The sequence below is a fragment of the Peromyscus eremicus genome, chromosome 3 (assembly GCF_949786415.1).
Source record: "Peromyscus eremicus chromosome 3, PerEre_H2_v1, whole genome shotgun sequence".
Classification (NCBI taxonomy): domain Eukaryota; kingdom Metazoa; phylum Chordata; class Mammalia; order Rodentia; family Cricetidae; genus Peromyscus; species Peromyscus eremicus.
Window position 1 is genome coordinate 47718355 of NC_081418.1, and position 24158 is coordinate 47742512.

Genomic DNA, 24158 nt, shown 5'->3' on the forward strand with positions numbered 1-24158 from the left:
GAAGGAATTAAAATACATCAATTAAATAATTAAAATAAAGTAAAATAAAAAAATAATAGTCCATGCTCTGAACACAGGAAGTTTATATCGTGTATTTTCCTCAGTGACATCTAACTCCCCCCCCACACACACACACACACATCACAAACACTCTGTAGGCTACTACTTCCCATTAATTGATGAAAAACAGGCATTGGCCTGTGTGGAAAATAAAAAAGCAAAAACAGATAAATAAAAATCTTGTTTCTTCCTAGTACACTAGTCAACATCAAAGAAATAAACAATCTGAACCGTTCACCGTAACTATAAAGTATGCTGCATTTGTTCTAACATTTCCCCACCTGGAAACACGGGGCATAAGTGTCTTCTGCAATCAACAAGCCTTCTTCCCAATGTACCCTGTCACCTTTGGAGCAACCGGGCACTTGCTGGCATGGGACCTAGGGGTGGTGGTGGTGATGATTGCAAAGGTTGTGGTGTAGGAATTGCAGATGCAGAGCTGAACTCTGGGGACACGGACATGGAGAGATGCAGAAAAGAGCTGGGAGAGAAAGCTGTCATATTTGCTCGGAAGAACCGCCAAATCAGAGCGCAGAGAAGATTTCATTGGAGGAGCCCCTTCAATGGCAACTAATCCTGTCAGATCCGAAGAAAATTGTAAATGTTCTCTCCAGAAACTGTCCGCCCATTGCAGCTAATCGAACACAAACGCAAATAGAGACACCACTCTTGCTCTGCTGCTACACACAGCGGGTGAGGGCGCAGAGACCCGTTCTGGGGAGCAGGCACGCGGGGGCACAGACACACACACTCGCACACGCACACGCACACGCCAGCCTGCGGGCTTGGCCAGAGCCCTGAAGTCGCAGATCCCACTCGGAAATCGCCAGAGGCGCTGGGAGAAGTGGAAGAGCGCGGCTTGCAGACTCTAATTACTACTTTCCCAGCACTCGGGTGAAGAAATGAAGCCCGCCCAGCTCTTCGCCATATCCAGGTCTCCTTTCTATTTCGGTGTCCACGGTCATCTCCCTGAAAGCCAGGTTTGAAAGTCTTATTTATCTGTCTTTTGGGGGTGTGATGTTGAAGGTGGCGCACAGAGGCAAATTAACTCCAGTCTGAACAGCCCTTTGGGTCCCAGTCTAGCCAAGCTGCAGGACCGATATAAGGTGCCTGGCAGCTATCCCGGAGCCTTGGGGTCCGCTGTCTCCCCGCCTCCCCCGCCCCATCCGTCTAAGTGCCGCGGGGACAACTAATCTTTCGCTTTTCTCTTGCAAGATCCAGGGAGAAGGAGAGCGGACGGCTAGCTGCGGACTCTAAGCTGTGCAGCACGCGCCAGAGCGGGTCCAACTCGAGCCCGCCAAAGGCTCCTCGCTCCGGCCAGACTCCACCAGATCGCAGCCCCGGGCGACTAAGTCAGCTACAGGTAAAGACAATGCCACACCGCCGGGTTCTCCGATTGCCCACGCCAAGGGCCCTGGTACTTTGCAGCTCCTCCCAATCACCCGACCCTGGCCACAGAGGGGCTGGGTCTGGAAGGAATTGTTTGGTGGTCCTCTGCACATGCAGGTTTTCCAATGGAAACTTTAGCATCTGGGGTTTGCAGGAGAGCACACATACCTTGGCGGATCTGGGGGTGGGGGGGCACAGCTGGGACTGGGGTACCATTGGGGTCGCCAAGTCCAGGGAAATGTGGCGAAAGCTGCCTGTGAGCGGCGCTACCTTAGCATGGCTCTGTCTTTGAGCTTAACATCTGACCCTTCTCCTCTTCATCCCCCACCCCTATCCCCAACTCCAGATGCTGCCTTGGGAAAGGCAAAGACAGCTCAGTCTCTCCAGCCGCTCCATCCCCTTAGCTGTCCCCGTAGGGTCTGAGCACACTGCGTTTAGGGTGGAGGCCCCTCTCATTCCCGTTCCCACTCCACACTGTCGTGTGACTCCGCCTTGGGAGGGAGCCTTCACATGAGAGAGATAGGTTTGCTGCTGCGGTCCGCGGACCTTGGCCAAAGGGCAGGGAAAATAAGGTTCTGGGGAAGGTTCCCAGGAAGAGAGGGAGAGGAGCCCTCTGCAAGCCAATTTTCCTCTGGGGGCGCACAAGGTTGATTGTCCACTGTGGCTGAGGGAAGGGGCCCCAGTCCAGAGCTGGTGAGGTCTCAGACTATGCGGGAGCTTGGCCACCCAACTCATGGTGGGTACTGGGCCACTCTGCAGGTCATAGATAGGGGACCACTGTGCTGCAAATGACCTTTACTATTGGCATCTGCGGAGCTGGGCGATCCCCACTAACTTGTGGCTCTGGGAGCCTGTGAGGTGCGATCAAAACCCAGTTGCAGACAGAAAACACAGAAATTCCACCTGTGCGCTTCACCCTTCCATGTCCCTGGAGGGTCACAAGCTGAGCAGGAGGAGAGGCTTGCTTTGTAGAGCGTTTCAGGGGTAAGGATTCACCCAAATAGTTGACACCTACCGGGGTGAGGGGGCACACTCTGTCTCTCTCCTCCGATATATGCATCCTATGCTTTCCCCCTTTCTGTCTCTGTCATTCTGCTCCCTCGAGGCTCTTCAGAGCCACAAAATAGTCCAAGGGAGGGTCGACCGGTCTTTCAGTCCCTTTCTGTGATGCAGACTCTGGAGCTTGTGTGCATATACCCGCGGAGAGAAGCGCTCACTGCCAAGAGGCGGGAGGAGGGCAGAGAAATGGAAGTAAACGCTTAAGGCAAGTAGAAATGCCCGCTGACACGTCACCCCAGCTGCCCTCTCATGTCCTTGTGTCACTTCACGGTCCCTGTGCGCCTGTTCCTGCAACCCCACTGCTCCAAATCTTCCCATGGGGTGGGGGTGGGGGCGAAGGGAGCAGGTTAAAACGTCCCTCGTTCCTATGCTCCAGGTCCGGAATCTCCCATGCTGACTTACATTCCTCTCTACTCCTTTTTTTTTTCCCCCTTTCATCTAGTTTTGATTTTCTTGCTCTTTCTTTTGCACTGGGTGGCTGTGGGTATATGAAAATCTTATGATATTCAGTCCCTCCAGCCACAAGCAGCCAGCAACACAAACCCACATCCCAGCACTCTGCCGTACAGGCTTTAGAGCTCCAGTGCCCAGCCACCATTGGGCATTCCCCCAGCATCTGCAGCCTTGGCCATCTCTGCCTAGGCTTCTGCCTTGATCCAGCTGAGTGGTGAGGGAAGTTGTTCCCACTCCCTGGAGAAATCCTAGGGCACTTAGACAGACCTTGGTAATTTGATGTAACAGTGTAGTAGGGAGGCTGTGCTGGGGTATTTCAGAGAGGTGAACACCTCTGAGGTGCGGTGGGAGGCGATTTTCCTGTTCCAACACTGGGTGCCTTGCCCCAGCCCAACTAGTTGCAGGTTTTTTTTTTTTCTAATCTGCTCCAGAATAGTCTGATGCCAGAGTGCCAGAGTGGGCCTGCGCCTTCCTTCTCTTCCTTGCAGTTGGCATATGCCTGGATTCAGACGCCTTCCCTCAAAGAATCAGCTGAGCTCGGAAACTCCAGGTTAACCAACTCTGGGTTGCAGGGCAAAGGCTTTCACAATGTTTTCTGCAATTAACTGTCTTGATAAACGTACAGGTGGATATTCATTTTTTCATTGCTAAGCAATAATGGGGATGTTGATTCACTTAACATAGAAACCCCTCACAGTCCCTAGGTTGTCTTGAAGAATATTACAAAGACACTGATGACTGTAGAGATAAAACCAGTCAATTTAGCCAAGACACAGTTTCATGCTGAGAACTGTATTGGGTTCCAATTGAGAAAGGGCACTTTTGAGACTGTAGTCAAGTGGATGGAAGAAGTTTGTGCCAACAATGTCACAGCCTTGCCTTAGGAAAAGGACTAAGGAAGTCACGTTAAAGCCAGAAGAGCTCTGATTGTCACACTGTTATTAATAATGTGTTGAAATTTTGGCTATATACTTGATAAGCTACTTCTCACCCATTCTCTGGACTTTCTAAGATAATAGAATATTGGCAACTATGTTTAAAAATACAAAATAGATTCCATAAAAGATGGGAACCTCTGCCCAAGTTTGTCTGTTGCTTGGAAGTTCTGTGAATATAGTGGAGTGGACATAGGAGAAAGTTGAGTCGTAGGACCTGAACGTCAGAGAAGGCTGTCTGACAGATGTTTTGTCATCCTGTAAAAGGAGAAATGATATGTGCTTATGTAAGTGTGCCTGAGGGTGCCTGTAGGGGAACTGGAGGAAGAAAATATGTGGATTGCAATATCCCTATCAGTTCAAGTGCATGAGAACCCAGAAAACATATTTGAAGCTCTCAACTGACTTCAGAGGCAGCTGTGGAAGAGATTAACCATTAGAATATACTTGAAAATCTTCCTGCAAAGAGCTCCCATGGGCAATCACTTTTTTTTTTGGAGGGGGCATAAACTGCTGTCCTTAAAAACAAAAATGACAGATTTCTCTAAAAGTGACTTTATATCTTTCTTTGCTCAAACAGCCCCACCACCACTACCCCAGCCAGGCAATTAGATACATTCTTAGAGGACCGTTTCCCAATTCCAATCCAGAGCAGCCCATCCCCAGGGCCAAGAGTGGTGGAGGGCTTGAGCATCTTCAGAGGTGGCCAGCCTGCTGTCTGGCAAGAAAAGAACTAACTGATGGTATGACTATCCAGTGGTCAGTATAGAGCAAGCTGACTGATAAGAAGGAATGAGTCTCCCAGGCCCACAGCAATAAATAAAGCAGAAGGAGGTGTAGAAGAATAAGAGAATTTAGAGCAGAATGCAGGAGAGTTGAAGAGGAGAGGGAGAAAGGAAAAGGAAATAGGGTAAGGGCTTCTGAAAATGACCTTAATAGAACATGGTTCATGGTTCAGCATCCACTCCCGACACTGGTCTTGACACCTCGCTCTGTGAAACAATGTTCCCAATTATCTTCCTATAGAACTACCTAGAGACCTTTCTTCATCTGATCTTAAGACGTCTTTATTTCTCTTTCTTTTACTCTTTTAATTGGTGAGATAGAGACTGACAAACAGAGTTCCCTTGAAGGACTGGTTTTCTTCATTAAAATTATGTTTGCACTGATACATTATTTCAGATGTCCATGCTGTGTTCCCTCAAGGACTCGTGTGTCTTAAACACTGTTAATATCCCCCTTGTGACTACTAACATCTCATTTGTTCCCACTCTGTTTCCTTCTGTTTGTTGAGCAGATGTTCTAACCCCTTTCATTAGTGGTCAGTAGTGCAAGTGTACTGTCTGCACATCCTAGGCTCTGCTGGGTTGTTTTCTGGTGTGATAATATGTACATCATGTGTACATGCATGCTCCTGTGTGTGTGCATATGAGAGAGAGAGAGACAGAGAGAGAGAGAGACAGAGAGAGGCAGAGAGAGAGAGAGAGAGAGAGAGAGAGAGAGAGAGAGAGAGAGGTGGTATGGCTCATGGGAAGCAGGTCATCTTTCCCTAGGCACTTTCAAACTATGATAAATCCCCGGCAACTTTCCTAAGCAGCTTACATGCATTGTATTATCTGTTTTGCTACAAATCCTTACAATTTTAAATAGTGTCAAGCACATACCAGGTACTTAATAAATCTTTGTTGAATGGATCCATTTTCTCATTGCAAAAATTCTAGGACATAGGTACTATTTTTCTTGATTTTACAGGAGTGGAAACCCATAGTCACAGAGATCCAGTGATGACCCCCAAATCACAAAGCTAGTATGTTGCATCCCCAAGACGCAAACACAGCCTGTTGGACTCCTGGGTTATCTGATACTGCACCAATTGACTATATACAGAGGCATATCTTGTATTTTGCCTGTGTTTGGGGAAATATCACCGTGATATTCAGTTTTCAATCATGTTCTTTCAATCCGTTTAATTCGACTCTGCCTTTTCTGATTAGATCCCCTACATCCCAGCAAAGAAGAATCAGTGCCAACTTAGTTGGCACAACATGCTTACTCTACTTAGTTAGTTATTATCCCTGGTTGAAGAAAGCAAAGGCATTAAGGTTACCAGGCATTTTGCCAGGTGCCACATCCACCTCTCAGCTAAAAGGCAAGATGACAACATAGAATTCTAATGTCTTCCAGTTGAACTCATGATAAGTAGTTAAAGAGAATCCCTCAAAGTGAAACATCTAAGCACTTCATGAGAAACTTTACAAGTCAAAGTCCATTCGAGCTGTCTCATCCTTGTATTATGGTGAACAAATTGCTCTCTGTCATTATTATTTTTTCTTTCTGACACTCAGGTTCTGAGTTTCAATGGGTTCTTTTAATTTTAATCTGGCTTTATTGTTGACCTCTGCTTTGCAAGGCAAATGTGACTTTGTGAACTGCTATCAGCTGAGGAGGAGGAAGAGGAGAAGGCTTGCAACTTCTATGCTGTCTATTCTTGTCTTCATTTCATTTTCTTCTTTCTTCTCACATGCTGAAGTTCCTTTTATACTATGACCTAAATATACAATCATCTTAGCTGCTGCTGTTACCATGGTAATGTTTCATGGTAGATAAGGGTATACTATAAGAATCAGTTTCTGTCATTAGTAATGGAATTCTTTCCCCCCAACCCTTCTCCCTCTAGCCAAGCTTACTGCACCTAATGATGCCCTCTGGTGTTCAAAGTCAGGAAGCGCACTGGTTTGATTATGAGGAGCTCATTGTTTAAAGGTTAGGAGGCACTTTAATTTCAATCTGAAAATGGACATAAGTAAGATAAGACTTACTTAATATGGTTTGAACAATGATATTATAAGAATACTTTTTGTTTCCTAAGTATGTTAAATGCTGTTTACTATGCAGAGATCTAGAAAGTTCTAATTAAAGGAAGTAGACTTACTGTACCCTTTTACGCTTAAGATGATTGTGAAATGTTCTTATGGAAGACAGAGAGTTTGTTGTAGAATATTCTGTATGCTTTGGTCTGTGGACTTAAAAACAGGAAGTCTTCTGTCTGGAGAATGGGGGGTGGGTTTCTTGCTGGAAATGGCTAGACGTTTTTACTCTTTCTCTACAATGAGCATGTTTTGTTAGTCACTCATAACCCAACACACTGACATGAAACTGATATGCTGAGAGCAGCTTTTCTCTCTTTCTTTCTCACTCCAAATTCTACGGCTTCTTCCACTTTAGTGGCAAAGCAAACTAGTGCTCCCTCTGGTACTTCTCCAGAATCTCTCACCAAATCTCCATTGGCAGAGGGTTTTCAGACCTTTGGCATGCTGTTTTGAACTGGTCCTCTATTCTCCAGTCTCTCAAATCTCCTCCTTTTACTGCCAGAGTGCCCTTTCTATAATTCAAATCACATGCCATTTTTTCCTTAAAAATCTTCCAGTGTTTCTCAAGTGTTTGGGATAGACCCCCCCCCCCCCATCACTGACAGTGAGTTCTTCCATCACTGAGTCCTTCCAACACCGATAAGGTGAGTCCTTCCATCACTGATAAAGGCTCTTTACCCAGCTGCATCTTTACTTGACGTTTCTTTACCACTGTTCTACAGAGACAGAACACACAACAGCTAATATCCTGACACAACCAGAGTAAATGCTAAATAAATATTAGTCAATATGTTCTTTTTCTTCATTTATTTCCTCCTCTCTTCTTTCTTTCCTTTCATTTATCACTGGCGTTATTTTTATTACAACAAATAACACGTAATCGGCTTTTTATTTATATTCAGAACCAATATAATAACAATATGGCATTGTTGGTGTTTAATAGTCATAATAATGTGTTTTAGGAGAAAGGCATGAGTTACTATTTTAAAGCATTCCGTATATTTGAATAAATGGTTTTCTTGGATATCAAACTAAATTGTTTGCAAAGTGGAAGTACTTGCAAATTTAACTAATTTAGTCTGGTACTGATCATAAAACAACAACTAGAACTTAAAATTTCAAATTAAGTAAAATAGAAGAACAGTGACATTTATTAGTGATGAAAATCATGAATTTATAATGTATTAGCAATAAGAAGCTTTGATTTTTTTTATACTTAATCTTAGGCAAAAGGCTGAGAAGTGATGAGATATGATTTTTTGAAATAGCTAACTGACTTTCTAACAAAATTTTTGCATAGATGTTTATAACTCCATAAATATTCATAGTTCCTTTCTATGTTATTGTATAAAAATCTCCCTAGGCTACATCCTAGCTTAGGTTCCGATGTCTAGTACATGGAACAATAGCACACCAAGGCTGAGCATCTGCATTTCCAAGATAAATGAAAATGGATAATTGAAGTGTGGTAGGGGGTGGTGTTCTGAAGTGTTCTGTTTTCATTTGGCTCAGGAAGGCAGGACATCTGCTTTGACGGCTAAGAATCCGTTTGCCCTTGGGTGGTGACCTCTAGGCACATAGACGCACTAGTTTTCAGTAGTCGGCACACATAGCTTGTGCTTTGAATGACAGAGATCTAAGAACTGGCTAAATCACCACTTCCTTCGGAGACATTTTAAGGACAGTAATTCATAGGTTGAATGCCTAGAATCCTCTGTTCTTCTTGAACAGATTATGAGTAATCAGGCCACACTCCCGGGAATATAGATCTTTAGCAGGTACCTGATATGATCCCAAAGTGAGCAACAGTGAAGCTCAATTATGTTATAGTAAAAGAGTACTTTAGAACTTACTAGATATTGAAGAGAAAAAAAAAGACAGAATGCTCAGCCCTGAAATGTGTCTATAGGGCTTTATCATGAAAACTTTGCCTCCCTGTATAGACTGTCAAGATCCAGACAGGATGATCAGTGTGGTCCAAAAACCTTTGATTTCTTGGCAGATTCCAGTGTGCTAAGCTATGAATAACAATTCGGCACAGCCGTGGGTGGTGGTGCCTGTCTTCTGCACACCAGTTTGTCTCCACGCAGCTCAGTTCCATCCCCATATCTACATCCTTAGAGTTAGCCTTGGGCTGGGAAGGGTTGAGCACTTGGTTCCTTTTGTAAGCCTTGTTTCAGTTTCTTTACCTTCTGTGGTCCTTCATTTTCTTTCTTGCTGATATCTTCTCAGACCACAATATCGCTTTGATTCGTAAGCTGTCCTGCATCACCCTCTGTATGGTTGAATGTCTAGGTTGTCACTGGGAAACAAATGAACAAGCACCTGCTCCTCTTCCTCTTCCTTTTTCCAGCCCCTCAGGGATGAGTTAGTAACGGTGGGGGGATTGTCTTCAGTGTTAACAGTGGACATTTAGTTGTTACTGCTACAAATATTCATGCACTATGATGATCCCAAGAGGTAGACTTACCGAGTAAGCACATACTCTATGAATATGGATGCTATAATGATCATTCCTGATGCTGTTATTCACTCTTAGTTAAGAAGATGGTTCCTCTGTTTTATAAGCTAGAGGAAAATGGGCCTCTTATCTCCCGATTAATTAACTACTCAGGGGCTCTTTACTAGGGGTGAGTTAGATAGCTAAAGAATTACCTGAAAACTTTTTCTTTTACATTTCATAAATGCTAAGCATAGAATAATTTGATTGGTAGAGGTAATAAAATATATTATACACATTGTTGATGTGTATAATATATGTGTATTGTTGAACAAGATGATGATTTCTGTACCTTCCTTGACTTTATTTCAAAGGGAAGAGGCTTCTGCATAAACCTATAGGAAATAAGTAGAATTTCCCTTTCATTCCCTAATTGCGTTCTTTAGACTGAAATATTTTGTTTCATTTTATGGAGAAGATAAAGAGTGGCCCCAAGACCACAGTATGTTTTCCAGACAGATCCTTTGTTTTCTCTGCTTTGGCCTCAAAATGACTTTTCCTTCAAATACTGTCAGTGAAGTGGGCAGCTATGTATTTATATGTAAACCTTAGTAGCATCGATCTCTTTTCCTGTGTACTGGTCCTGAGGGTACTGAAGGAGGGGTGCCATGGATGACAAAGACTTATATGCTGTTGTCACCAGTGGGTAGATATAAAGTCCCAGTCCAGTTTTAATTTGAAATGACCCTGATTGCTTTCTGTGACTAAATATTTATAACTTATCAGATTTTTCTGATTTGTGAATGAGCTATTCCTCTGTGACAACAGTAGTGACCAGCTGTCCCACAGCAAAGCCAAGCAAAGCAAAGCAAAACATGAAGTGGGAGTTTCTGTGCCATGGTTCTATGGAACTTTCCAACCTCTGTTATTTCTTTGGGTATATTTTTCATATATATACCCTCAGATATATATCCTCAGATCTCCCCTTTGTAGTACTTACTTCTTACCCTTTCTTTATAAACTTAATAAGAATTGGGAATTTTTTTTGACACTGAATGACTTGGACTAAATCTGAGTCTGAGGCTATTTCCACAGCACCACATCTAAGATGAATCATGAACTTTGAAGCCTTTCTGGCTTTGCTTCGCTGTAGAGCAGGCGCCCTTTAAAAGAGGCCATCCCATTTGAGAATTTGGCACCTAGTAAAAACAAGGACCAAGAGAAAGGGAAAACAAATACAGAGGTAAGTCTCACTTGCAGTCATCACTTAGGAAACTAACTTATGGAAAAGACAGAGCTCTCCTTAAAGGGATGAGTCTGAGGTGAGGCTCAGAACCACTGTGTTGGCCAGTAGCCTGGAGGACGCCAATTTGTCCACTTCATATCTGGAAGTGGTGGAGCATGAAAAGTCCCTCAGGAACTGTTTTGGGGCACAGAGGTGGAAGATAGCTCTGAAAAGACTTCTGGGTATAGAATTCTTTAGGCATAAAATAGTTCACGGTTATTTATCAAAGATGTGAGGCATTTCTTTTGATTAGGGCAAAACCAAGCAGTGTGACGTTGCTATTCTTTAGTTTCTGTCTATTTTATACAACTACTTCCACAGTCTTTCTCTGTAAAGTAATTGCTCTTACTTAATGCTGACATCTGCACTGCACATACACAAACAAAAGGCCAAAGGACCTCTCTGTTGGGAGGAGTAAAACATCAGTAGACTAATTCTCTCCCTGTTTACGTGTCCATTGACAGTTCTTAACTGTTTATACACCCTAAGACTCCTGAGAATCATAATTGTCTATTGGTAAATGTTAATACCAGCTAATTTTTGATACAATTAATTGAAATTTCACACTCTTGTATTTCCGTATCAGTCAATATTTTTGCACACTGACACCTTTAATCAAGGATTATCTTTCACAAGGAACTGCCAACAGGGCCCTAATTAATTAAAGTGATAATTGTTCCCCTCTCTCTTGCAGCTTGTTGGTTACATAACACATTCTGCAGGAAATTCACAACTTCAGCATTCCTCTTTAGATGCTCCCACTTCATGAAGATTCCTTAGCTTCTATCTCTGCAAGGGGTTTCTAAAAATTTTAATTAATTTTATTTTTTAACTGTGAAGGAGATCATATTTATCCTCCAGTGGGTTTTCTTATTTGAACAAATAAAATGAACAAAAAAAATATTTCCGTTATTGGAGTGTCTGAATAAAATCCTAGGGCTTCTTTCCATAAAAGAGGGAAGTTGTCAGACATTTCTCTTTTGATATTCACTAGGTTTCTTATTCAGTTTCTTTATCACAATGTATATACCCATGGTCCATTCCCCTTGGATCTGTTTTCTGTCCCCCAATGCTCAGGGATTAAATTGCTTCTGCAACAGTATGTAAGGTTACTTACGTTCCCAGGGCTGGTGTGGTACCATGATTTCAGTAGACATGAGATCTAGATTGTACTTTGCAAATGGCAGCCTTGCTGTGCTATTCTTTAATAGACATTGCCCCTCTGCCTTTGTGTTGGCACTTCTTGGTATCTGGGGTACTCTTTCAGAAATAATTGACAGGGCCTTGAAATCCATGAGACAATTCCCCTAAGTCCTCAGAATCTATGAAATCCCCATACTATACGTTGGTGATAGGATCCTATTTGCTTATTTTTTATTAACTTATTGTGATTTCTTTCTTTCAGTTGCAGCAAACACTTGCTTAACTATGTTTATAAATTACTATTTATCCCAAACCCATGTGGTCTTACTTTATATTTCTAATATAATTGAAATGAGACCAAATACCAACAGGTCAGTCATCTAAAACTCAAATTGCTTTTCTCCCCTTACAATGGATAAATTTTTTCTTGCTACATTAGGCTTTTAGAATAGACTTTATGTTTTGGAACAGTTTGAGTTCACAAAACTGGAGTGAAAAATACATAGTGTTCTCACAGATTTCCAGTCCTTATACACCCAAGGATTCTTCACACGACGAACATCCTCCAGAGAGTGACAATGTTATCATCTATCCAGGCCTATCACTTACATTAGACATCCTTCTTGGTGGTTTTCATTATATGCACTTGGACACAAAGATAATGATGCACATAAATCGAGATAATACCATAATGTATGCTTCTGTTCCTACGAAAATCTTCCATGTTCCACTTACCCACCAAACTACCTTCCTGACTACTGACTATTACTCATTTGCTCTTCTTTCTGTCCTCACAATTTTCTCTTTTCCAGAACATCAAATCAGTGGGATTCTTTAATAGCTTCCTTTCTCCTGGTAGTAGGCATTTACCTTTCCTTCCACTCCTTTTCATATTGGGTCGTCATTTGTTTTCAGATCTGAATAAGATTCTGTTGTGCCAGTTTTCTCTGGAATTTAAAGCTTTCCCCCCTTGTCCCTCCAATAATTTTTTTTACCTATACATTATATAAATATTCTCCTCTCACCATATATAACACGCTATTTTATTCTTATACTAGATTTTTCTCTAATCTTTCATTTCTATGCTCTTAAATTCTGGAAGTTTCTAATAATACCCACAGCTCTCATACTTTAAATATTATAATCCTCTCTGTTACTCTTTCTGTAAGTAACCTACCCCCATTTCAGTGCTTAATAATAATATAACACTGCTACTTGCCATTATGTGGATTTTATTAACTATTTCTCCACTGCTATATTTTACAGGAGATGTCTTTAATAATTCAAACAAAAACTGTGTTTACCCAGTTGGGATGACTCTTCTGCTCCCTGGTGTCTAGCCAAGGAGCAAGGAAGAAAGGTCCTCACAGATCTGTGTCTTTTTCATTTCTCTTTGTCAACCGGTTTCCCAAGACTCAGCAGTCATGATAATGCCACAGTTCAATAAAAAGGCTAAACACTTCAATGAAAGTTTCAACTATGAAAGACATATGACCCTTAGATGAAAGGCCATGAATTTGAATTTGGCTTATCAATATCCCCATTTCTAGTCCAGAAGTAAGAGAAGTCCTAAGGGGTCATTTAGCATTTCTCTAGACTGTGCCCTTTCTTTTATTCTCAGACTTCAGGCAAGTTTGATATCTTGGTCTAATCATCCCAGCTATTATACATGGGCTTTGTACTAGATAGCTAATGATATCCACTAACTATAACTTGACTCTTAGCACCTCACTGGGTCCTACCCTTCAAGCACTTGAATTTATATTCATAATACATACAGTAATATTTTTTTACTGATATTGTCTGTTTCTGTTAGAATAACCCTACTGCATGAGGGCAGAATTTTTATAATTTTTCCTTTTATTATTTTTCCTTTCTTTTAAAAATTACTTTATTTTTGCCTTCCTCTTAACATTGAATCTAGTATCTATGTATAATCTTAGCACAGAGACAAATGCAATAAATATTATCTAATGATGATTTTATACCTTAGTCTTCCAAATTTTCCAAGTATCCTACTATCCAAGTATACTTCTGTTGCTTCTACAACATTAAGTTAATTATCTTCTGAAATAATATAAAAGACTGAAAAACTTCCCTTTGCTGGGGGCAGGGTGGTGGTGGCATGTGCCTTTAATCCCAGCATTCGGGAGACAGAGGCAGGCTGATTTTTGTGAGTTCAACCAGGTCTACAGAGCGAGATCCAGGAAAGGCACAAAACTATACAGAGAAACACTGTCTTGGAAAAAAGAAAGGAAGAAAGAGAGAGAGAGAGAGAGAGAGAGAGAGAGAGAGAGAGAGAGAGAAAAGAAAAGAAAAGAAAAGAAAAGAAAAGAAAAGAAAAGAAAAGAAAAGAAAAGAAAAGAAAAGAAAAGAAAACTTCTTTTTGGGAAGAATATTACCTTAGAATACATTTCCCACATTGTAAACCAACACTTCATTCAAGCTTTAGCAAGTTTTCCTTGGCTTCCCTTGTAGATATATGATGGTATAATTTATTTAAACTTAATCAGTTCTGTATCAAGCACATGAAATTGCAACAGGACAAAACTTCTCAGTGTCTGTAAAATGCATTGAACATCACATGTGTTTGAAACAGCACAGATTTCTCCCCATTATTAGGGATAGATTTAATATCATTTTTTTTCTTTTTACTTGACTCTGCCTAACAGGTATATGAGCAAAAATAAACAGCAATTTTAATCATAAAACCATTTATTATACTGAGAACTGATAAAATTGGAGCATTCATTTATTTTTGCTTGTAGTCATTTATTGAACAAAAAATTGCTATACATGCATTTTGTTTATACAACTGTGTTCATCCCATAGCTAATCTTTCTGACCCAACATCTAGACACCCACTCTGTCTTCATATCTCAACAGGGGAAGAAAATTAGTTTACTTAAATCCCAACTTCCACTCTCTATGATAGGAAGCTTTGCATTTATCCATGTTAGCCTTGCTATAACCTTTCATAGCTGCAGAAGGGTTGTGCTACCTGGTAGGGGCCTTCAGTATGTACTAAGACCTTAGAAAGAGAAGATTCAGTTTTCTTTGAAGTATGATCCAGATATGCCTCAAACAGAATAAATTAGTAGTAAAATATACCCATTTCATGTGTTTTTGTCAAAACTTAGTTTTTTTTTCTCCATCTACATACATTCAGGAAATCAGTAGAGTGCACATTATGATCCAATCTGATGTTTATTTCACAGTTAAACATACTGGGACCAAGAAGCAGTAGTGGGTTTATAACTCATCTTCTGTAGTATTGGAACCAAGTTTAGAGTCTGAACATCCTGGTATCCAACCCATTTTCAATGTTATCATCACTCTAACTGCCTCTATGGAATAGGTTGCTACCTGATTTTTAATCTTAGACATTAGCTCCTTCTAAGGAAGCTCTTTTCCCATAAAACCCCCTTGATTTACTTCCTTATTTGAGTAGATCTTCTTATTCTCTTTCTTATTACTATCCTTCTTTCCACAATGGCTTAGCAGGTATCCCATGATTTAATAGTTCTATTTTTATTGGCAACACATGAGTTAATCAGTGATTTCAAAACTTTAATGACAGGTAAGAAATTATATCAACCCCTCAGAACCTGTGTTGGTTATTATATCATTGATTTCAGTCCTCCTGAAAATCAACCCTGGGTCAACAGGCTGTCTAATCTTGACAGCAGCTACTTTCCTATTCTTTAGAAGTTTTGTGAACATTATCCACTGTTTCATTTTTAACATTCATGTAAATAATTAAGGATTTTATTAATTTTGGAGTATATATTTGGACTTGCTCATAATACTTTGTGTAAGTCAATGCTTATATAATGACATAAATTAAAATTTTAACCTTATATAATTGAAAAGAAATTAGACATTGTATTGATGTTTGTTCCCTAAAAATGTACAACTTCAAAAAGTAAGTGGTAGCATGATAAATGAACTGTTTTGTTGCTTTTTGAGACAAGGTTTTTCTGTGTAGCCATGGCTGTCCTGGAACTCACTCTGTACACCAGGCCTGCCTTGAACTCAGAGATCCACCTGCCTCTGCCTCATGAGTACTGGGATTAAAGGTGTATACACTCAGCCATTAAAGGCTAAGCTCACAACCAAAAAGATATACAAACTTTTTAATAGAACTGCACCAAATTCTACTTCTTTCTCTTGCTTCCTCATTTTATAAGGTCATCAGAAGACTCTGTTCTCATATCTATTGCCAAGTTTATAAAATTGTCGAGGCAGGATCTTTAAGAGTGAGCAAGAGACAAATTGGAAAGCCACATTTTTGTGTCGTCTCTCCTAATTACGTCAGTGGATTTTCCTTCCAAATAGCATTACTTCATCCTCAAGTCCCAACACCTGTACATGTAATCGGTTTGTCATAAATCTTTTCGAGATGAAATGCCAGGCTTTTATTATTTTTGTTTTGTTTTTCTTTTGGTTACCATTTTTGCCATGTTTTTTTTTATCAGGAGAAGGAGAAAGGAGACAAAATTGGTGGTGAGTTGTGGAGCTGGTGCTGTCTGGAACACCAAATGTCTCATGGACCTGAGCAATTCAAAAGGAGATGCCAGAATACAGTAGTCACAGGCCACTGTCATTCTCAGTGGGAACGTGATGTGCCCCTGAAGAATGCTGGGAAGGCACTTGCAAAGCTATTTTAAGAGGCGTTTGGAACAGACAGAGGACAGAGCAGTGTAGGAGAGCGTGCCAGAAGCCTAGTTTGTAAATACTGTATTCTCTTCAGGGGTTACTCAGTGGCAAAATTAAAAAGGATGCCTTGCCAAGGAACGAAGCTGCTTATCTCCACCTCACGAAATTCCACCCTAAATAGAGTGTGCAAATTAAAATTGAAATGTTTCACCCGATGACAGGAGTTCTGCTTCTGTTCATTTGCTTTGTGTCTTTTTCACATGACTTTTCCCAACTTACAGGCTGGTGCTATGAGTTGGTACAAGAAATCCACTAGAAGACAGATGAGATGCTGTCCTCAGAGAAACCGTATTTGAAGATGCTGGAAACTAATTTGCTTCCACCTATTTAGGAAAACTGTTCATTCATCTTCATAAGGCCCAGAGGGAAAGGGATTTGGACAAGAATGACCATTTTTCCTTGGCAGGAGGTGCCTACTTGACAATGGATCAGAGGAGAGACAAATAAGGACCCAGAGTTTGAATTCTTGGTCAGTGAAAACCCCAAGGTTTCTAGAAAATTGGGACAGGCTACTTGCAAAGACAAGTAGGTCTTAGAAGCTCCCTTCAACTGTACCTCTACCTCAAAAATAACCTAAATCTCAGAGGCAGCAAAAGTATCTATGCACAAAGAGGATGCTATCCACACCCCATCTACCCGTACCCTGAAAAAAATATCCATCTCTCATGTCAGTTTTACTTGACTTTTTTGATCCCACATTTGAAATTTCACTTTCTGTGTCCCTTCAGTATTCATTCATCTATTATACAGAAGACAGATGCAGATGCTTTGTAAAGGATAGCTATTCTTACACCAGAAATACTGGTGACTCATTTGCTCTTCAACATATATTGCTAAAAAGTTAGGTGCATCTAGATTCTCAGCTAGACATCTAGCATCTAGGGTTCATTGTAATTCTAATCCCTACAGTCTGTGGTAGGAGGTAAGGTGAGAAAAGAGAAACCATAAAATATGGGTGTTATACTAGAGACGTTAGCACTCCCCAAATCACAAAATGAGACAGTGATTAACTCAGCTGAGGCTGGGTTTAATGGAGGACTAAAGGGCCAATAGGGTTTCAGTCGATTAAAAGGAAGTAATAAGGACCTCGCAAAGATTGTAGAACACGTGCCAAAGAATAAGAACGGAACATTTCAAGATTGTGAAGAGTGAACAAGTCGTTCCAAAGCTACCTTACTCATTACTATGTGCAGAACCTATCACCAATGGCAAGCATTTCTTATATGTCACATCTGCCCCCCCCATTCTATTTCATTAGAAAGTCACATAGTAGGACTGGATATTCCTATTTATCCATAGGAAACTGGATAAAACTATTTGGAGGAAGTTAAATTATTCAAATGGCATCATCTAGTTTATACCTACCACAGTGTGCTGTGCTGAGAAAGAGTGGACCCATGTAAATATGAAATGAATATTCTTCCTGAATTCCCCCTTTCCTACCTCCAATAATCTGGGCTTCAGGTAGAACAGTAAGATGATTTCATTGTTTATATTAAAGCACGTTCAGCAAGTCACTGAAGGAAACAAAACTATCTCATTTTTTGTCTGTGTAGGTTCACAGATGCTTGTCACTTTATGAGTAATGTCATGTTGAATAAAACAAGATGAGGAAAATACAATGAGCCCAAATCGTGTTGCCTTAATGGATGAATCCTACATCTCTTTATATCTCAAGCAGCCACTGAATTGGTAGTAAAGATTGGGTGATTGTTTTCTTTTATGCTGGATTCCCTCTTTTGAAATGTTCTATTTGTAGACTAATTATGACTTGCATACATTTCCTAAAGGAAACATTTACAGTCTGAAATGAATTAGTATATCCACCATCTTAGTTTGTCTTTGCTTTTTTATAAGGGTATTAATAACAAATTGAGGAAATATAAAAGGGTTATATATTAGGGTTACTTGTCCCAGCTGGGATGACCTGCCTAGGAATGGAGTGTATTCAATTCCTATTCCATCTAGAAATTTCACTGCCGGAAATGTCCCAAGCTAACTCATCTACCATAAATCCCCTGGGTGAGTTATGGAGAAGTAAATTAGTAGTGATGAGTTTGAACCTGTCTGTTGAGTCACCTAGACTTCAAAAAGCATAGAATTTCATTGGTAACCTCAAAATTTCATGGACCATGCCTTCTAGTAATTATTTGCCACCTCGTGAGAAAATCAAGTGTCCAATAGAAATAAGGGACTAAGTTTTTACTGTTTGATCTCTGTGAAGTAGTTCCCCTTCTGGGGGTACTTAGAATTTTTGCTAGCAATTATTACTATTATTATTACTATTATTATTATTATTTGAAAACATTGATTTCAAATTTTCATTTGGAAAAGATGTGGAGAAGAAACTTTCTCTATCTTAGAAAGTGTTTGATGACTTTCTCTGTCCTTTTTTCACTGAAGTAAGTCCAACTTGGATATCTTTGGGAAGGCAAAGATAAAGGGGATCTACCTCAATAAATTTCTCCTATCGGTCATAAAGGGATCTTTCTGGAACTTCCAGTAGACTCCACTTAGCTTAAGGCCATTCTGTTTTTATTCTTGGTCCTGGCTTTCCTAACTGTTTAGCCAATGGGTTAATGTCTAGTAAGAAGCCTAAGTAATGGTGTCTCAGAACATGTAGGAGACCAACTCCCTTCTTCTCCATGTCTGCTAAAACTACACATCCCTTCCTATCTCTGCATGGAGTAGAAGCAATAACTCTCAGACTCTTCCTGCTTAACTTTTCCTTCTGCCTGAAGTGGAGCAGCTGATATGTGGTGTTAGAATCTGTGGGGATTCAGTGAGAAATACTTTAATCGAGGAATTTCATACTTGAGTAGAATTAACATTTTCAGGTCACTTTCATGCTAGGTCTTACCATGTCAATTATGACAGTGAAAACAATCTCCTAGAAACATGTCCATGCGTCAACCTGATCTAGACAATCCCCCACTGAGACTCTCTTCATAGGTAAGTCTAGGTTGTGTCAAGTTGACAATTAGAACTAACCATCACATAAGGTTATTCATGATCAGAATCATTGCATTTACATTTTGGATCCATTTTATAAGCACTGAGAGGCTATACTCACAGAGTGCTCTGCAATTACAACCACTATTTAACAATGACTTAGAGTCACATGAAACCTCCTACTGTATTTTATGGTCTATTTGGTTATGTTAGTTATTATAAGGAATGCAATTTTCTTTCTGATAAACACACTTAACATTATGTGCTTGTTAGATTTGCTTCTTATTCCATTTAGAGATGGAGAAATTTCACAAATGCAACATAAAGACTGGACATCTAGGATGCCTGGAAGATAAGTTAGCCTGGATTACCCCATGTAGAATGTAATCTGTGCAGCAGGTCTGACCATATATAGCTCATCATTATTGCTTTCTTACCTGCAGTTACTTTTCCTGTATTTTTTTCTAACCTGGGAATATTGGTTGAAGTTTTAACTAAATTATCAAGGGATTTCTTTAAAACTAAGACAATATGTTCTAAATTTTAATAGAGTTAAGAGATATCTAGAATATAATTTTCTGTGCATGTTGACTTATATCTTAGATTGGGAAGGGAGTAACTGAAATATAATCTAAGAAAATGGGTGAGCACATGTTATGAGAACCATCATGTGATGTGACCTTGACAGGCTTTTCTGGTGTGTGTGTGTGTGTGTGTGTGTGTGTGTGTGTGTGTGTGTGTGTGTAGCTAAAGATAACTGATATATTGAGCATATTTTCCTGGGAAAGTATCTGAACAGAGAGTATTCTGTGGCCATTGGTTACCTTTCAGATTAAGTACTTTTCCTTTGCAAAATCCCCAAAGAATGTCAGTATGCAAAAGAAAATCACCATGTCCTGCAACAGTGAAAATCTGTGACTCAGAGACAACAGGAGAATGAATAGAAGCAGTGTGTTTACCAGGAGTATTCTAGAGAGAAGCCCCAGAAGACTGCCTTCATTCCAGTGGCCAGAAATCAGGAGCTATGCTGTAGTGGGAAATAGAACAAACTTCTGGATAGAAAAGGATGCAGGGCTGGCTTCCTTGATTTTTGCCAAGACTGATGATAATTCTATGAAAAGGTATAGTTTGTAGGAATTGAACTCCGCTTTATCAAATACGTATTCAGCAACAATACACACACACACACACACACACACACACACACACACACACACTACCATCTACTAATTCTATAAGCTCAGAAACTTACCACTCACTTCTTTTAAAGTTACCTTTTCATTTTAGGACAGTTATAGAGATACAGCAAAGACTGCATGGAAAGCTTCCATGCACCATCATACACTTCCTTTTATGAGAATTTTGTTATGCTGCATTGGACACTAACTAACCACCATTAAAATATTATCAACTGGTCTTGCTTCGTTGAACTCAGAGTTGTTACTCAATGTCCTTTTTCTGATTAGGAGTCATATCCATACCCAAACAAATGTAGCTGTCATTTCTTTCTCCAGGACACTACGGCAGTTCACTATGACAGGTTTTAGATGACATTGACAGCATTGAGGTTTACTGGCCAGACATTTCACAGCAAACGTTTTAGTCTTGGTTTGTCTGCTGGTTTTATCATGGTTAGTCTGTGGTTACAGGAAGGTATACCCAGGACCGTGCTATCTATGTGGATCATCACAAATGATGTTGATTTGATCACCTGTGTGAGGGTTTGTATGCTGTGACTCACATGGGACTCTTCACTGCCTTATCTCATTCTCCACCATGGTCCTCTGGAAATGACAGTGAAATTCTCATATCTCATGTTAGCCATCTTGAGTTACTGCTGCTTCGTGGTGATCCAGCCACACTTATTTGCTTTAAACTTTATTATCAAGCCTCTCCTGCTGTCTTCTATTTAGAGATTTTCATAGCATACATATAGCATTGTCTTTCATGTGTAGCAGTTGTTCTCAACCTTCCTAATGCTGCGACCCTTTAATACAGTTCCTCACATTGTGGTGACCCTAACCATAAAATTATTTTCGTTACTACTTCATAAAACTGTCATTTTGCTAGTGTTATGAACTATAATGTAAATATCTGTGGTTTCCAATAGTCTTAAGCTACCCCTTGTGTAAAGGTAGTTCAGTCCCCCTGAAGGGGTTGCAACCCACAGGTTGAGAATCACTGATATGAAACTTTCCATGATGAAATGAGATTGGCCTAGTGACTAATCTAGCATGGAGAATGAAGAGATCCAAGAGACTCCATTCCAATCTGAGGAGCTATAGACAGTTGATGGTTTTGTGGGGGGAGGGAGAACTGGATTTGTTTAAGGGTATAGCTCTTGTTAGGATGACCACTCTAGTGGATGCCTCCATACCCAGTAGTATATGGGCAGCACAAAATGGGGTTGATGATTTACTTTATAAAAGAAAATAAAGATCAAATAAAGTTGGAGTGGTGAGGTAAAGGTAGGTCTGGGAGAAATGATCAAAACACATTTTATGAAATCCTCAAGGAATTAAAATGTATTTTTAATGGGATTAGCTTATGTCTTGGAACTTTGCTTCCTTCCTAGAATTTTTGCAGTCCTTTATTTTTATTTTCAGTTCATAAGAAGCCCAAGAATCCAGCTCCCAGAACTGTTTCATGTTTTATAGAATGCCTCAGAGTATCAAGGGTTTAGGAAAAAAATACTTATCTATCTAAGGGTCTTTAGGAAAAACTCACACATTCTGAAGGTAACTTTATTACTGGATCTTGAAAATTTTTTTCTAAAATTCTCTCCACATAGCTACATTCTCCATACATACTACCCTCTAAATCTGTCATTTCTCTCTATATATACCTCAGCTACATCTTCTTTTCAGCACACCACACACACACACACACATACACACACACACACACACACACACACACACACAAATAGCCAAACTCTGGACAATTAAAAGTTACATATACAGGGTCTGACACATTCTCATAACACAAGATAAGTCACATAGTTTTTCCAGGCTAGGGAGGTCACACTGACTGGCCAATGAGTAATGCTTGAGCATATAGCTCTGAGTGATTAGCATTCCCAGATAAAAAGTGACATTGAAATTCTAGACTTAATAATCAGTTTGTTGGCTGAACCTTGAGGCTTATATCAAAAGTAAGGCTAGGAGTACATGCAGAAAGTCCACTATTGGGAGGACCTGTACAGGGAGCCATGTCTCAATGCTATCAGCCTGATTTTTGGTTCAACAGAAATGTAGAAATTTGTCCTTGTGTATTCTCTGCAGGGGCAGCTAGTATGTTTTGAATTTGTTCTGAAGTCTAAATTTAGCTGTCTTTGTGGCTGAAAATACTGTTATTTTCCTGTGTCAGTTATGAAAAATATCCTAGTATTATTTCTGTTCGTCAGAATTATAATGCTTAAGCAGAAATCATCTTCCTGACCATCCACAGCTATATGCATGCCCAAGATAGAATATTTTCATGAGATAAACACACAAGCAGTGGAGAAAATACCCATAGCTGTTATGAGGGAAGAAATGTAGTGGCACATGTAGAAATTACAGACAGTCATTCACAGTCAGTGACCCCATGGCCTTGCCAGGTGGGCCTCCCCATCAGAGAGTTATTCATCTGGTAGGTTGATCTGTTGAAAACTAGTTGTCACCTGTTGTGGCCTCTGGTAAAGCCATTGTTACCAGCAGCTCTCAGCACTTATGTCTTGGAACTTTGCTTCCTTTCTAGAATTTTTGCAGTCCTTTATTTGATTTTCAGTTTATGTTTTGTTAACCAGGGTGAAGGTAGGAACAACAGCTACTTTACCAATGGGGGCTGGTGTCTAGTACATGATAGATAGTAATATTGCTTGAGGGATTAAATCAATAGAAGAAAAACAAGGATTGAAATTGAAAGCTGAGGGAAAAGACATGTACTCTGAATTATTTCTGGTGATAATTTCTATTTATGAATATCTACCTTTTGTTTAAATTGTTGAAAATTGTTAAATTTTGTTTAATTTAATGTCATTTATCTTCTTTGCTTTGTTTGATACATAGATTGAGATGATATGTTAAAAGAAAAAGATAATATTAATTTTCTGTAACAAGCACAATAAGATGACATTTGTCTTAAGAGGCCTTAAGAGGTATGTTGTATGTTTAATATATATATATATATATATATATATATATATATATATATATATATATATATATATATATTTATATATATTACTGGCTGTGAACTTCTAATATAGCCTAGACTGGTATCAATGTAATAATTTTTCTGCCTCAGCATCTTAAATCTGGAATTATAGGCATCTATCACTCCTGGCTTGGTGGAACATAGTACTTCTATTACATATTCTATATTTTCTATATGCAAGGGTTTCAATAATATAATGAATGCAGAGTAACTTTATAGATCAAGCAAGAAATAAGTGAGACCACTTGAACAATAGCAAAATTGTCACTAAATCCAACAGTAGTAGACTTATTCAAAGAGATGACATATTCAAATGGACATCAGTGTCCCCATCTGAACAGTAGACAGCTGTAGTAGAAAACCTTTCAAAGACATATGATGCATCCATTAGAGGCACTTGGAAAGTCATCTCAGTACTCTATTACAGAGAAAATATTGATCTCACAGTCCCCTGACACGTTAGAATAATTGCTATTTTCATGGATTTCCATGAGTCTGGGTCAGGATCTTAACAAATTTCTCCAATGTGTCTATGGGCAAGTTTCCTTACTCTTGAGGATCAACTTTCTAGAAAGAACACAGTGATTCTTCACTAAAGTGTGAGTCCATTCAAATCAAAGAGCAAGTCCCATAGCTTTCAATGAAGTAATTCT

The 24158-nt window shown here is 39.8% G+C and overlaps 1 protein-coding gene across 1 annotated transcript in view; it reads left to right on the forward strand.

Moving 5' to 3' along the window:
- The first annotated feature begins 654 nt into the window (after positions 1 to 654).
- Positions 655 to 24158, forward strand: part of Chrm2 (cholinergic receptor muscarinic 2) — a 133176-nt gene continuing 109672 nt past the window's right edge. The window contains exons 1-2 of the mRNA XM_059257570.1: positions 655 to 1040; positions 1276 to 1423. The gene's annotated coding sequence lies outside the window, so the exon portion shown is untranslated. The remainder of the gene's footprint in view (positions 1041 to 1275; positions 1424 to 24158) is intronic.